Below are 14,523 nucleotides of genomic sequence, written 5' to 3'. Positions count from 1 at the left end.
TGATTCTGATACATATACATTTATGTATCAGATACATAATGTATTTTTCAAATGCAATTTTTTTAGGAATTTACTATTTCTGATACACCATGTGTAAGTGTCATTTTTTGTTGTTTCAAATTTTAATGATTCTGATACATATACATGTATATATCAGAATATAATATATAATTGTTTCTGATACATCTTCTGTATGTATCAGAATCTCATCTTATGCATCAGATATCTTAATGCATATGATACATCGTATCCATGTATAGAGTTCAAGTTGTATTTAACCATTTTTATGTCAATGCAGGGAATGAAATACGTCATCAAGAAGATCCCGTCACACCCATTGAGATTCGGAACGGCATATAGGGCTAATTTTCTTGATGATTTTGAATCATCAATAGGTGAAGAAGGTATAAAGTTATTTAGGCAATCTATATTTGGTCACTACTTAGATATGCCAAACTGCAACTTTCAAGGGCAAATTATCAAATGCCTCTTACTTCTTGAGGTAGACCAAAAAAACAAAGAAGAACTGCACATTCGTCATGTGTAGGGTAATATACTGCGATTTACAATAAATGATTTTGCTATCATTACTGGTTTGCGATGCACCGGTAATATGAATGACTTCAAGTATTCTGATGATCAAGCAAGTAGATTATTGTCTTTATATTTTCCTGGTGCCAAAAATGGGGTTAACAAAGCTCGTTTTGTTGAGCGTTTTCTGGTTGGAGGATGGAAAACAAATGAAGATGCCGTTCAGATGGCCATTCTCTATTTCATCCATACTTTTGTTTTTTCTCAACTAGGTGATGCACCTATATCAGTTGATGATTTCAAGATGGTAGAAGATGGTAGTTATGAGCAATATCCATGGGGGAAATTAGCATATTCAAAATTGATAAAAGGAATGCGTCAGGAGTTTTCAAATGCCAAACAAATGTATCGTCTAGGCGGCATGCCATACGCTCTGAATGTTTGGATATATGAATGTGCATCTCAAGTTCCCTCTGAAATTGCTGTAAGAGTGGGCAATAAAATTCCCAGAATTCTTAACTGGCGTGTTGTCGCCGTGAAGCCAAAATTTGAGACCTTCATGTCTACCATCTTCAGTGAGGTACATGCTTTGAATATTATTCGTTTATGCACTGATTCATTATACATAAAATTTAAGATACATTATATATCCATGACCTTGATACAGTATAATTTGATTCATAAGGTAGATGTATCAGCTCATATATTTATGTATCAGGATATAAATGTATCAAGATATAATGTATCTTATACATATACTTTATATAACCTTTCTGATACATATAATGGTATGTATCAGAAAGGTATTTACAGCTCATGCAAACTCATTTATCAGTGTTTACAACTCATGAAAAATCTATCTTATGTATCAAATTATAATGTATCAAGAATTACATCTCATGATACATCTGCATGTATGTATCAGATAATGTTGTTTTTCTATCAGTTTAGCATGTATGAAGGATTAATGTTTCTGATACATCATGTTTATGTATCAGCATTAACATATATCAATTATTCAATTTTTTTGCAGTATCAATGCTCCAACATTGTCCAATCTCAACATGAAATGGAATCTATTGTCGTTCATGACAGCCAACAGAAACCTGAAGATTCAACATCGGCTGCCAAGGTCAATTTCAGAAAACCTCATGAAATCACTGGATTTGAGGACTTTTCAACAACACCACCCACTGAATTTTTAAAGAGATCCAGGGATGTCGCTGAGACATCTTCTCCACCTCCTTCCAAGAGAATGAAGACTTCCCCTACTAAAAAGCCAATTCAAGTAGAAACAGCCAACATGCACAAGGATTTCTTATCACCAAATGAATCAGAAAATGTTGTTTCTCCTGACAATGAACCAGGGGCAAAGTCACCAAAGGAATCAGAAAAGCTTGTTTCTCCTGACAATGTACCAGGGGCGAAGTCAGCTGTAGGAGGTGAAACTTCCGGTCATTCGGATCGAATTATTCATATGCAATTCAAAGCATTGAAGAAGTCCATAAAGAAGTCTCTAAAGAGATACGTAAGTTATTACTTTAAGATGTATCACGTACAATATACTTTTAATTAGGTGATACATTCTAATTTTTCATATACATGTATCAAGGTTGATCGGAAGTTCAAGCGTTTGGAGAACAAAATGGATTCAAATCACATTGATCTTTTGAAAGCCATCGACAGTATGGCGAACCGAATGACTGGCACATCATCTCAAGTTAAAAAAGATGATTTTGATCAATCATTCCATGTGGTTGAACAACAAGAAGCACCTACTGGATTGGAGGTGCACAATTTTGCAAATAAATCTGACCCACCCCCAAAAAATGACAAATCTAATGTCCAGGAAGATATTAAGGTACATACATCATGTAATATTTGATATTTATGCTTTTAAACTTCTGGATACTTTTCATTGTCATGTATCAAATGTAAATGTTATTATGTTTTCAGGGACTTGAACCATCCACCATGATAAATCAGGTGGACAACATATCGGAACAAAGCATTTTAGCAGATGTTCCTGAATTATTTGATCAGCAAGTTTATTCTGATACATTAAAGGTAATGTATAAGAAACAAATTGATGAATAATTTAATTCTATATATATTTTTTGTATAAGCTCTACCTCTTTAAATATATATATATATCTAGACATTTAGTACATTTATATCATAAGTAAATGTTATTATGTTTCCAGGAAGATGAACTATCCGTCAAGGATGTATCAGCACACCAAATGGAACCACAAAGAGCAGATACTGATCAGCTTATTGCTGATTCTGATACATTACAGGTAATGTATCAGATTCTTTACTGAGATAAAGTCAACATTATTTTTTTTAATGACGTTATACATTACGTGTAGAACACTGGAAAGAAAGATGGAAGAGTAGCTGATGATAAATCTGCCAAAGTAGAAGAGCAAGTTGAGGAGATTGAAAAAGAAAAAATCAAACCAAGCACATCAGAATCCAATACTTCAGCACCATTTTTGACCGAAACTCTGGATGTGATAGATGCTCTAATATACGGACTTCCATTACCAGCCATGCCATTGACAGCTGTTAGTCATGAGCAAGTTCAGGATGAATGTCTATTACGCGATAGCCAGCTACCAACCACTCTTCCATCAAAAGCTAATGTATTGTCTGACGATGCGAAGACACCATCTCGAAGAAGCAGGATTCCTTCGAAGATCTTACAGTCGCCGTATCTTTCAAACTTTGGGTCGAGTGAAAAGGGAAAGGAAAATTTGTCAGATGTTACGCATCAGACACACCCTTTTGAAGGTTTTGGTATATGCTATCAACCCCCTTCCGAGGTTGTCACAGACTACTCTCAATGGATAGATAAAGGACTTCTAAAATCACATGGCAACAAGTAAGTATGACATATTCAACTTATACCCATACAAGTTGTGTATTATATTTGTTATGTTATTAAACTACAAGTTTCCATTCAGGAATTCGAAGGAGGATCATTACAGATCTAAGTGCTCTTCATTCGGCTTTGAAAAAATGGACTTTGTTGTGGCATTTTCTAAAGATAAGAACTGGTTTTACCTAATGTCACAGCCGGACAGATGCTGGAACGATGAGGTAAAAATTTCATTATAAATAATATGATACAACTCATAATAACTACCTGATACATACATATTAATGTATCTGATACATAGATAGATAAATATATCTGATACATACATAATCTGATACATGATGCTAGTTGTTATATAACTAATACTTTCTTAAAATGTGCAGCACATCGATGTAATATTTTACTACCTTCGGAAGAAATCGAAGATGCAGTTGAGCAATCAGTATCGATACACAACGACAAATTGCATTTTCAAAAATTACATCGAATATGCACACATACGCTACTATCACCTTCCACCTAATATTTCTACACAAGAAGATATGGCAAGGTCCACTGTTACAGTTCATCAAGAGAGATCCGTGAAGAACATAATAAGAGGTTTCTCAATACCAGCCGGTTTGCCCTGGCATTTGGTAGATGAGGTATACATTCCAGTAAACTGCGACATGGATTTTCATTGGGTTCTTGCGGTAGTTGTGTTGAAAGAGAGGTTGATACGTGTGTATGATTCATCGCCTAGACGAAGAAGTAGCAACCCTTCCCAAGAGATCCAAAAGATAGCAGCAATGCTACCAACATACCTGCAAGACAGTGGTTTCTTTGACAACAACGAACGTACTGATTGGTCGTCTCTTGATTCATACAAGGAAAAATCAACCGGTAATATGCTTGAACCACATCACCCATTAGCAGTTGAGTATGTTGAAGGAATTGCGCAACAGGGAAGTGGCAGCTTGTGAGTATTAACATCGGCTATGTATACCTAAATCATTCATATGTCAATTTTACTTTTTTTTAAAATTCTTGTATTCCTTTATTTGCAGGGATTGTGGAGTTTTCCTGGCCATGTTTGCTGAATATCTTAGTGATGGAATTTCTATTCCAAGTACCGTACTAAACGCTGAATTCTTCCGTTCAAGATATGCCGCACTCTTATGGAGATATGGTTGTCAGAAGGCCATGGATGGTTATGTTAGCGATAACGACGATCCAAAAAAACCAAGAAGAGACATATCTCCAAACCAAGGAGAACTGATTGATGTCCAATAATTTTTTTTTGATAATAAACATTTTAGGTGATTCTGATTCTTCCAATGTATCTGATACATAAACTGTAATGTATCAGATTTAGTATATTTTAATATTTCCATACCTCAGATTTACTATGTTTTTCTCTGGTGTCAAAATGGAATATAAATTCTAAGTTTATGTTTTATATTATACTGTATCAAACTTGTATCGAGTATAATATTCATAAGTGTCACATTTTGTGAATTCTGATACATGAATCAAGTTTTTTTTTATTAGGATACATCATGCACATGTATCAGATTCTCATTTCTCAATATTTAATGATTCTGATACATTAATTTTTTGCATAAGAATTCTATGTCTCAAGATTTAAAGTATATGATACATCTTGCTTATGTATCAGATTCATATTTATCAAGATTTACTGCATATGATAATCTATAACCTATATCAAATAGGATCTTATGTATCACCAACAACTTTTGTGTAATTATGGTTGTCGAAAATGCAAGAATGTTTATGTTTGGGAAAATAACGATCCAAAAAATAAACCATGTGAGATTTGTCATTAATCCAAGTCATGGCGAACCGATGGACGTCCTGTATTTTATTTTAAAAAAAATTGTAGCAATAAAATGTTCTAATCTTGATACATAAAAAAATTGTCATTAAAAGATTTTTATATTTATGTCACGTGTCAAACTCAAATATAAATTATAATAATAGATGTTATTTTATGATTCAATTAGAATGTACACCGAGATACCACAAACATCATATCTATTTAGGAATGAAATTACAAGTCTTTCTGTTGTGGCCTTCGTGGCCACAACGTCCACAAGAATTTGTGCTACTTGTTATTTTCTCATTAGCGAACTTTTTTCTTCCTTTCTTTGGTCTTCCTGGCATCCTTTTGTATATTGGCGGCAACACAATTTCTTCCAAAATTTCCTTCGGAGTAGTCCAGTCTTTCTTATCTGGCATTGGAACCATTGGTAATTCATAAGTATTTGCCAACGCCTCTGGTTTGTAGTAATCAGAACAATATGGGTGCAGGTCAGTAATGTTCTTGCTCTTCAACACTGCAATTGCATGTGGACATGGTATCTCGTCTAGTTGAAATCTACCACAAGTGCATGTTTTTCTCTCTAGACACACAATGTATCTTATACCTAATTCGTAAACAGAATAAAGATACTTTGATGAAGCAACAACCTGCAGAAATTATATTTCAAATTTATGTATCAGTACTGCTTCCTCACATACACAACTATGTATCAGAACTGATGTTAAAGGGTAATAATTATCACAGGATATACATATCAGATGAATCAACAGCCAGCAAGAAATAAATTTCACATATATGTATCAGAAAGTACGTATCAATTACAGAAATGATGTATCAGAACTGATATATCAGAACTGATGTATCAGTATGTATTTTAAACATGTTATGTTTATATGTGTCAGTACTTATGTATCATCTACACTAATAATGTACTTATGTATCATCTACACTAATAATGTATCTACACTGATGTATCAGTATATAATTAGAATAATTTATGCATAACTGATTAATCATCAGACTGAAGGAAAATAATCTTTACATATATGTATCAGAACTTATGTATCAAATGTAGAACTTATGTATCAGAATTGAAGTTTCATTATTTAATTAGCACATGTTATACATAACTGATGAATCATCAGCCACCAAGAAATAAATAACACATATATGTATCATAAAGTATGATTCAATTACAGAAATGATGTATTAGAACTGATGTATCAATATATATGTATCAGAAAGTATGTATCAGAAAGTATCTATCATGTACCAGAACTGATGTATCAATATATATGCGTCAGAAAGTATGTATCGTGTACCTTCATTCTCGAACACTTGATCGTGTTTGAAACTAGGATATCTTCGAATTTTCTACCCAAGGTATGTTTTGTATAAGATGCTATTTCTCTATTTTTGTAGTTCCAAGAACCAAATAACATTCTCGTTTGCTCCAAAAAGTCAATTATAGGCAGCTCTCGTGCTTCAACAAGACATCCATTGATACATTTTGCGATGTTAGAAGTCATCATTCTACCCCTGTTGACAGTGGCATGAACCCTTGACCACTTTTCGTATCCTGCATTTTTTAAATATTGTGCCACCCGTTGATCGATTCTTTCAACTTGGCCATTAATTTATCGACTTCATCTTTTCGGTATGCATTGGCCATTGAATAGAAGATGTCACTTAGTACAACTTTGCTCCTTCTGTATTTAGTACACACATTTTTCCATATATGCCATATGCATGCAAAATGAGGAACATTGGGAAATACCATGCTTACACTCTTGATTATGCTTTCGTTCCTATCTGATACAACACACATATTGTCCCTCTCTCCAAATGCATTCTTGAAATTCTGAAAAATCCACGTCCATGATGCATCATTTTCCGTATCAACAATACCATACGCCAACGGCAATATGCAACCTAATAAATTAATAATAGCGATACAATAGTTATTAGAATTCATCAGAATCACAACAAACGTGAAAAATGAGATGACACAGTGTTATTCAATAAGAAACAGTATAAGAAAGTAATACCTGCCCCATCAAGTGTGCTAGCTGATACAAACGTCCCTTTATAAGGTCCATCAAGATGTGCACCGTCAACAACAACTACTGGTCGACAAAACTGAAACCCCCTCATCAAGGGCCTTAACGCTATGAACAAATACATGAACTCATCAGTTGATGGCTTGTGCATACTTATGTACGAATTTGGATATACGGTTTTTAGAATATGTATGTATACAGGCAGCTGTTTATATCCATCAGCAGGTTTTCCCCTTAACATCTGCAAAGCATGCTCTTTTGAACGCCATGCCTGTTGATAGGTAATATCAATTCCATACGCTGATTTAATATCCTCTCGTATATCATTAGAGGTGACAATTCTCTTATGATTAACCAATTTAGGGGCTGTGAATGCACTAACAAAAGCCTTTGTAGCATGAACTTTGTTGAAAATCCTATCTCTCAGTGCACATGAATGTTCACTATTGAAATATCTAACTTTGAATATATCCGTTTTTTTCCAACATGAAGCTTTCATTCTCCAACAACATCCTTCTGAAAGGCATACTATCACATAACTGCATTTGTATTAAAAAAAATGACATGTATCATATCAATATTTTTTCATTTATAAGATCAACAAATACAGTGACATACTGATAGGAAGTGTGTCAACCCATGTACTTGATACATGCTTCTTTGTATATATTGTTAAAAAAAAACATCTGATACATAGAGTATTATGAACCTGATACATACTGACAGCATTATTATCATTTTTTAACTGAGTTATAGGAATGTAGTTTTGATGTATCATGACATGAAAAATTATTTTATTTTAAGAATGTATCATGCACAGACAGTAATATGTATCTGATACATATTGTTGGATACTATCCAACATCAAAATTTCCAAATGCAGAAATGGAGTTTTGATGTATCATGACATGAAAAATTATTTTATTTTAAGAATGTATCATGCACAGACAGTAATATGTATCTGATACATACTGTTGGATACTATCCAACATCACAATTTCCAAATGCAGAAATGGAGTTTTGATGTACCATGACATGAAAAATTATTTTATTTTAAGATTGTATCAGATACACACAGTAATATGTATCTGATACATACTGTTGGATACTATCCAACATCAAAATTTCCAAATGCAGAAATGGAGTTTTGATGTATCATGACATGAAAAATTATTTTATTTTAAGAATGTATCAGATACACAAAGTAATATGTATCTGATACATACTGTTGGATACTATCCAACATCAAAATTTCCAAATGCAGAAATGGAGTTTTGATGTATCATGACATGAAAAATTATTTTATTTTAAGAATGTATCAGATACACATAGTAATATGTATCTGATACATACTGTTGGATACTATCCAACATCAAAATTTCCAAATGCAGAATATGCGCATACCTTTTACTGTCGGATCTTTTAACCTTGAAATTAAATTCATTATTGATTTTGTATTTGGCCATTACATCAACTAGAGTTGCTTTATCCTTATAGAATTGATTCTCCTTCACTTCCGCACCATTTGTATCATCTATGTAGTTCGTCAACTCCAATTCTGCTATATAACAACTTGCAACTTTACCAGATTCTTCTAAACCAAAATTATGGAACTCATTCGCATTTGATTCGGCACAAACGATTGCTCCAGATGTACTGTCGAATGATTTTATCTCACATCTTTTTATATCAAAGCTTGATATGCACAGGGGATAATTCACGAAACCAGGCTCTTTCTTCTTCAACTCTATGTAAAGATTAACACCCATATCATTACGAATATATATTGGCGACGAGTTACCTTCAACTATGTATCGGATTTCAATTTGTTTCTCTGATTCATCCACACTCAATTCAGCAGCGATTGCTGCTTTTAAATTTGAGTAAGATACATTGTCACCGACAACGATTCCATCACTTTTGTATTGTTCATAAGTAATATCTGATTGCCAAACTCCAGAATGTCTCAGTAGTATCGGGATATTCATATCGATTAATTGATGAAAAGCGAAGTTTGCTTTGAATTGATGCTCTGTTGTTTTCCTTGTAGTCGATGCTTTGACTTTTGACTTCAAAATTCATCTACATAACTGTCGCCTTCTTTAATAGATCAGTAATTGATATAAAGAGCCAATTTTTTATCCATAAATAGCTGATGTGCATTAACTATTCTATAGCTAAAGTTATGTATCAGATACATAACTTATGTATCAGCAAAAGTTGAAAAATAATTGAAATCCACTTCGGTATGAATTGATGCTCTGTTTTTTCCATTCGAGACGACGCTATGTTTTTTTGCTTGAATCTTCATGGACATAACAATTGTTTTTTTAAACAAATGATGTATCATATACATAACTGATCTATCAGATACATAACCCAAACTGAAAAAAAAGATGGAAACGAAGTTGGTTTGTTTTTATGCTCTATTTTTTTTGGGCTTAAATCTTCAACTGCACAACCGTTCTTTTTTTAACCAAATCAATCCCATTAATTAGATCACTAATTGATTTGAAGAACCAATCATCCCTTATATTAAGATACTATCCATAAATAGATGATCTTCATTAATTACTGATTGAATAATTGATGTATCAGATACAAATCTAATGTATCAGAAAAGTTAAAAAAAAGGGATATCGGGTAATTTTGATACAATGAGGGATGTATAGTAATTAAACTTTTCCATTAAGGGATTTAGGTAAAGTATACTAAAAAAAATGGTATGTTACTTTTTATATTTGCATATGAGGAGTAACTGTTTTTTTTTTGGATGAGATTAATTAATTAATTGAATCATGTACGATCATGTCATTTGTTGAAACATAATTTATTTAGCCTTGTCTCAATCTTAGCCTCAGTCTCACAAAGAAGGTATTATTAAGAATATTGGTGAAGTCGACCGATAGAATTTTGTTAGAAAAGTAAGTTGTCTAGCTAAGTTAAAAATAATATTATATATATACACACACTTTCGCTTCTTCGTAAATTTACTTTTTCTTTTATTAGTGAAAATTTGATTCTCACTAATCGAGAAGAAGAGTATCAAAATATAGAAGATAAAGATTGGGCCATTTTAGCCCACTTTTAACTCATCTAATCTGGACCATGGATTAAAGCCATAAAGGACTAAATTTGGGCCCTTTATCTCACAAACATCATCTTTTTGCCCAACTTTTGAAATTTTTATGATATGTTTTAAGATTAAAAAATTTAAAAATTCTCAATTCCTTTTCAAACTTCATGTTGAATCGAACTATTTCATACAAACTAGAGCAGAGAGACTTTCAAAAATGCTTGAAAACACCTTAAAATTACTTAAAAGTATCTAAAATAAGTTCATCCGAACAAGCTTTATGTTAATTTATCATAGTTAAAGATAAATTAATATACAAAAGATATTTTCTTTTAAGCACCTTCAAAATGACACATCAGGACCTTACTTGAGGTGTCTAAAATGAACATCTCCTGATTTAAGTGTCTTAGTAAAAGTTGGTGCCAACTTTAAGGGATCATCGATGAGTTTGGCATTCTAATTAGCATTGAATACATTATATTTTTAAAGTTATAGGTTCATGTTCAGTATTTATTACAATTAGTAAAATTTCACACATAAATTTTGTACTCACCTAGTAACAAAAGGTCAAGCAACGTGATTTTTTTCCTCAACTTAACTTAGACTATGGAGACTCCCATTGACTTTGTTCTAGACCATATAGCCAAAGTTAAGTATGCCTAATTTGACTAAAAGGGGTTAGGGAAAAAGTAGAGGTAGGGGAAAAGAAAAGTAAAGAAAGGGACATCTATTTTACAGCACTCCCCCTTGAATGTCCATGTAAAAGAAAAATAAATTCTAATAAAAGAACAAATATATATAGTTATTCTCAATATGCATTGATTGCTAGCTCATTACAAATCTTGCTAGGAAAATTCAGTGGGACAAAACCTAGACTAAGAAAAAAAAAGTGCATCGCGTATTATACTCCCCCTGATGAAGACATCATTTAATATCTCAAAGATGATACATTTCAATCTTGTATCTCAATTTCTTAAAGGTTGAAGTTGACAATGCCTCGGTGAACATATCTGCTAAATTATCATTTGAACGAACTTGTTGAATATCTATTTCACCTTTCTTTTGAAGATCATGGGTAAAAAAATATTTTGGTGAAATATATTTTGTTCTATCTTCTTTGATGTATCCTCCCTTTAATTGAGCTATATATGTAGCATTGTCTTCATACAATCTTTACAGATCCGTTCCAGGTTTTTGTTCATTCATCATAAATTCAATATTTTAGATTTATTATGTGTGTGGTTTGTTGATTTTATTCAAATTCATTGTTTCATCCTCAAATGATTTTGTAATCTGAAGTCAAATTTGTTTGGTGCTAAGTTTGTTTAGTATTTTATTAATACTTATTGTTCATGTGAAATTGATGTTGCTGATTTCATTTAAGGCATGAATTTTTTTTATGTATTTCTGGCTTACTGATTCCTTACACATTAAGATATGAAATCTTCTTCTTTATCTAATTATTTTTGTTAATTTTGATATGTGTGTCACTGATATGAATATTATTTAGAACTGATGGTATTTGAATTAGAGTAATTTTGATACGAAATTGATTATTCGCTAATTTTGGTATACTCCATGCTGATTCTAAAATTGGCGTAATTAGCCTAATTGTGATGTAATCTAATTTGTTATATGATTATCTAATTTCGGAATCTAATTATGGTAAAATGTAATATTCTTTGATCAATTTTTCCTTTCATAACATATATAATTGATATTCTTAAAATTTGAACAAATCTAAATCTAATTTCTTTGGGTTCTCAATTATTCTTGTTATGATAAATGTTACTTTATTTCTGCCTATATTCGATTTTTCTCTTTTCTGTATAATTATTGATAGTGGGTCCTTCTTGTTATAACTTTTTGACTTTTGAGGTATCCTTTTGAAAAAAATTGGATCAAATCTTGAAAAGTAGATATTTTTTGATTTTATTAACAAAACTTTAAAAATTTTGCTATCTTTTTTGAAAATTAATGGCCCTCTCACTAACTTATCTGGAAAAGTTTGAAAAAAAAATTTCACCTGTTTTGTTGATTTTCTGGACACGGTCACTTATTTTTCATTAGTATAAATTAATAGCCCCATCTTCATTTTTTGAGATAAACATAGATAAAAAAAAAGAGAACGGAGAAGACACATAAAGAGTTGAGAAAGAAGAGAGGAGAAAACATTTTTACTTTACATTTTAAAATCTCAAAAAAAAAGAAAACAAAAGGAGGAGGTTTCTTGAATACTTTTAATAGTTTGTTTCTAGTTCTTGATATCGCCGTTCAGATTTTTATTTACTTGTTTCTCCTAACAGAAGTATCTAGGTTAGTCCCAACCTTCCTTTATATGTTGGTTTATTATTTTTGAAATATATTTTGCCTTATTTATTTATTCTGTTGAGATATAATTATAATCACGATATATCTCTATATTATTCATATACCGCTTGTATCTTCTTTATGATTTAGCGGGATTTGAACTTCAAAATTCGAGACGCTAAGAGTTCGCTTGGGTCGGGGAAGTTGCTATTTCGTATTATATCTTTGATTATTTATATTATTTTTATTTACCTACCTTTTATTTAGTTGTAATAAATTTGTAAACACTATACAATAAATATTTAGGGACTATTTAAGAGGGAGGAGAACTGTTAGACCCCTAAGCTTGGACATGGGCGTATGGTGGACGAGGGCAGTGCTAAGGGTTTGTACATTGGCCCTTGGCACGGGCCTATATGGCTATGGCAAGCAATGTACATGGTTGCAGGTCGATGGCAAGGCGTGCAGCAAGGCAAGGTGCTTGGGTGATGGCAAACAGCTTGGCGATGGGCATGTGCGAGATAGGCACATGGCACCAAGGCATGCGCAAGATGGGCGCATGGCACAGGCGCATGGCACAGGCGCAGACATGCGCGAGGCGCATGGCACATGGCATATGGCACAGGCACAGGCATGCGCGAGGCGCATGGCACATGGCACAGGCGCAGGCATGCGCGAGGCACATGGCACAAGGCACAGACAGACGCATGGCACTAGGCGGGCATGCGTGCAGGCAAAGGGCAAGGCATCAGTTGGCATGCAGGCTGGCATGGGCAAGGTGAGGCCAAGGCTGAGGGACATGGCAAAGTGGTGGCATGAAGATGGCAAGGTGTTGGCATGAAGCTAACATGGCTATGTGGGCATTGGCATGGCATGACGTTGGCATGGCACGACATTGGCAAGGCATGGGCACTGGCATGGCATAGGCGTGGGCGAGGCACTGGCATGGCGCGCAGGCGAGACATGCGCGCAGGCGACCAGCGTGCCAGGCACGCGAGCCGGTTGACTGGTTCAGCGACCACGTCCCATGATCTCCGGATTTTCAGGACACGATGAAGGCTTGTTCCCCATGACTTCCCCCATGTATTGCAGCCACGTGACTGCACGTCTCTCCCCCTTAGCTGCTATTTTGCTTGTCTATAAATAGTGGACTGCCTAGGCTTTGTGAAGGCAGTCACGAGTGGAAGAAATATTCTAAGTGTGAGCCAAAGTTTTGTAGTCTTAGCCTGTTATTTCGAGTGTACTCCTTTGTAATAATTGAGTGAGAGATTAATAAAAGGTTGGGCCATTTAGCCTGTATCTTTGTGTGTTGTTTGTTGCTGTGTGTGCTTGTTCTTTATACTTGCTAAGTTCAAACGATTGAAAGGAAAGTAGGCTGAAGTCTATTTGCGAAGTAGACTGCCTAGCGGAGGAGATTTTTGTGTTGAATTCGAAGGCGAAAATTAACCCCGTTACAACTGGTATCAGAGCTTTGCTTGACTGGAGACGCTATGACAAACGCAGGGAACACAAAAGATAGAGTAACGACCCTTGAAACACTAGTGGGAATTTTAGAAAACGCTAATGACGCATCAACGTTAGTAAGTCAAATTCAGGACTTACACGCTGAATTGGCTCATTTTAGAGAGATTGTTGCTCTCAAAAACACTGAATATGATAGATTTCATGTTGGATCTTTGGATCAAATCGAGGATTTGAGGAAGGCAAATGAGAATTTGAACTTGGAAATCACTGTTTTTGCGAAGGGCCATTGCTGTAGGCCCTAGCGGAGTACAAGCTGTGGAAGTTTCTAAAGTTCGAGTGCCTGAACCAAAATGTTTCATTGGTTCATGATCTGCAA

At 33.9% G+C, this 14,523-nt stretch overlaps 1 pseudogene; it reads left to right on the top strand.

Annotated features, from left to right (window-relative positions):
* Nucleotides 1-313: 313 nt before the first annotated feature.
* LOC129869899 (uncharacterized) lies at nt 314-4,687 on the top strand (annotated as a pseudogene).
* The last annotated feature ends 9,836 nt before the right edge of the window (nt 4,688-14,523 follow it).

Source organism: Solanum dulcamara, chromosome 10, assembly GCF_947179165.1.
Source record: "Solanum dulcamara chromosome 10, daSolDulc1.2, whole genome shotgun sequence".
NCBI lineage: Eukaryota > Viridiplantae > Streptophyta > Magnoliopsida > Solanales > Solanaceae > Solanum > Solanum dulcamara.
The sequence above is the reverse complement of the archived record's forward strand: the minus strand, read 5'-3'. Positions and strand labels throughout refer to the sequence as shown.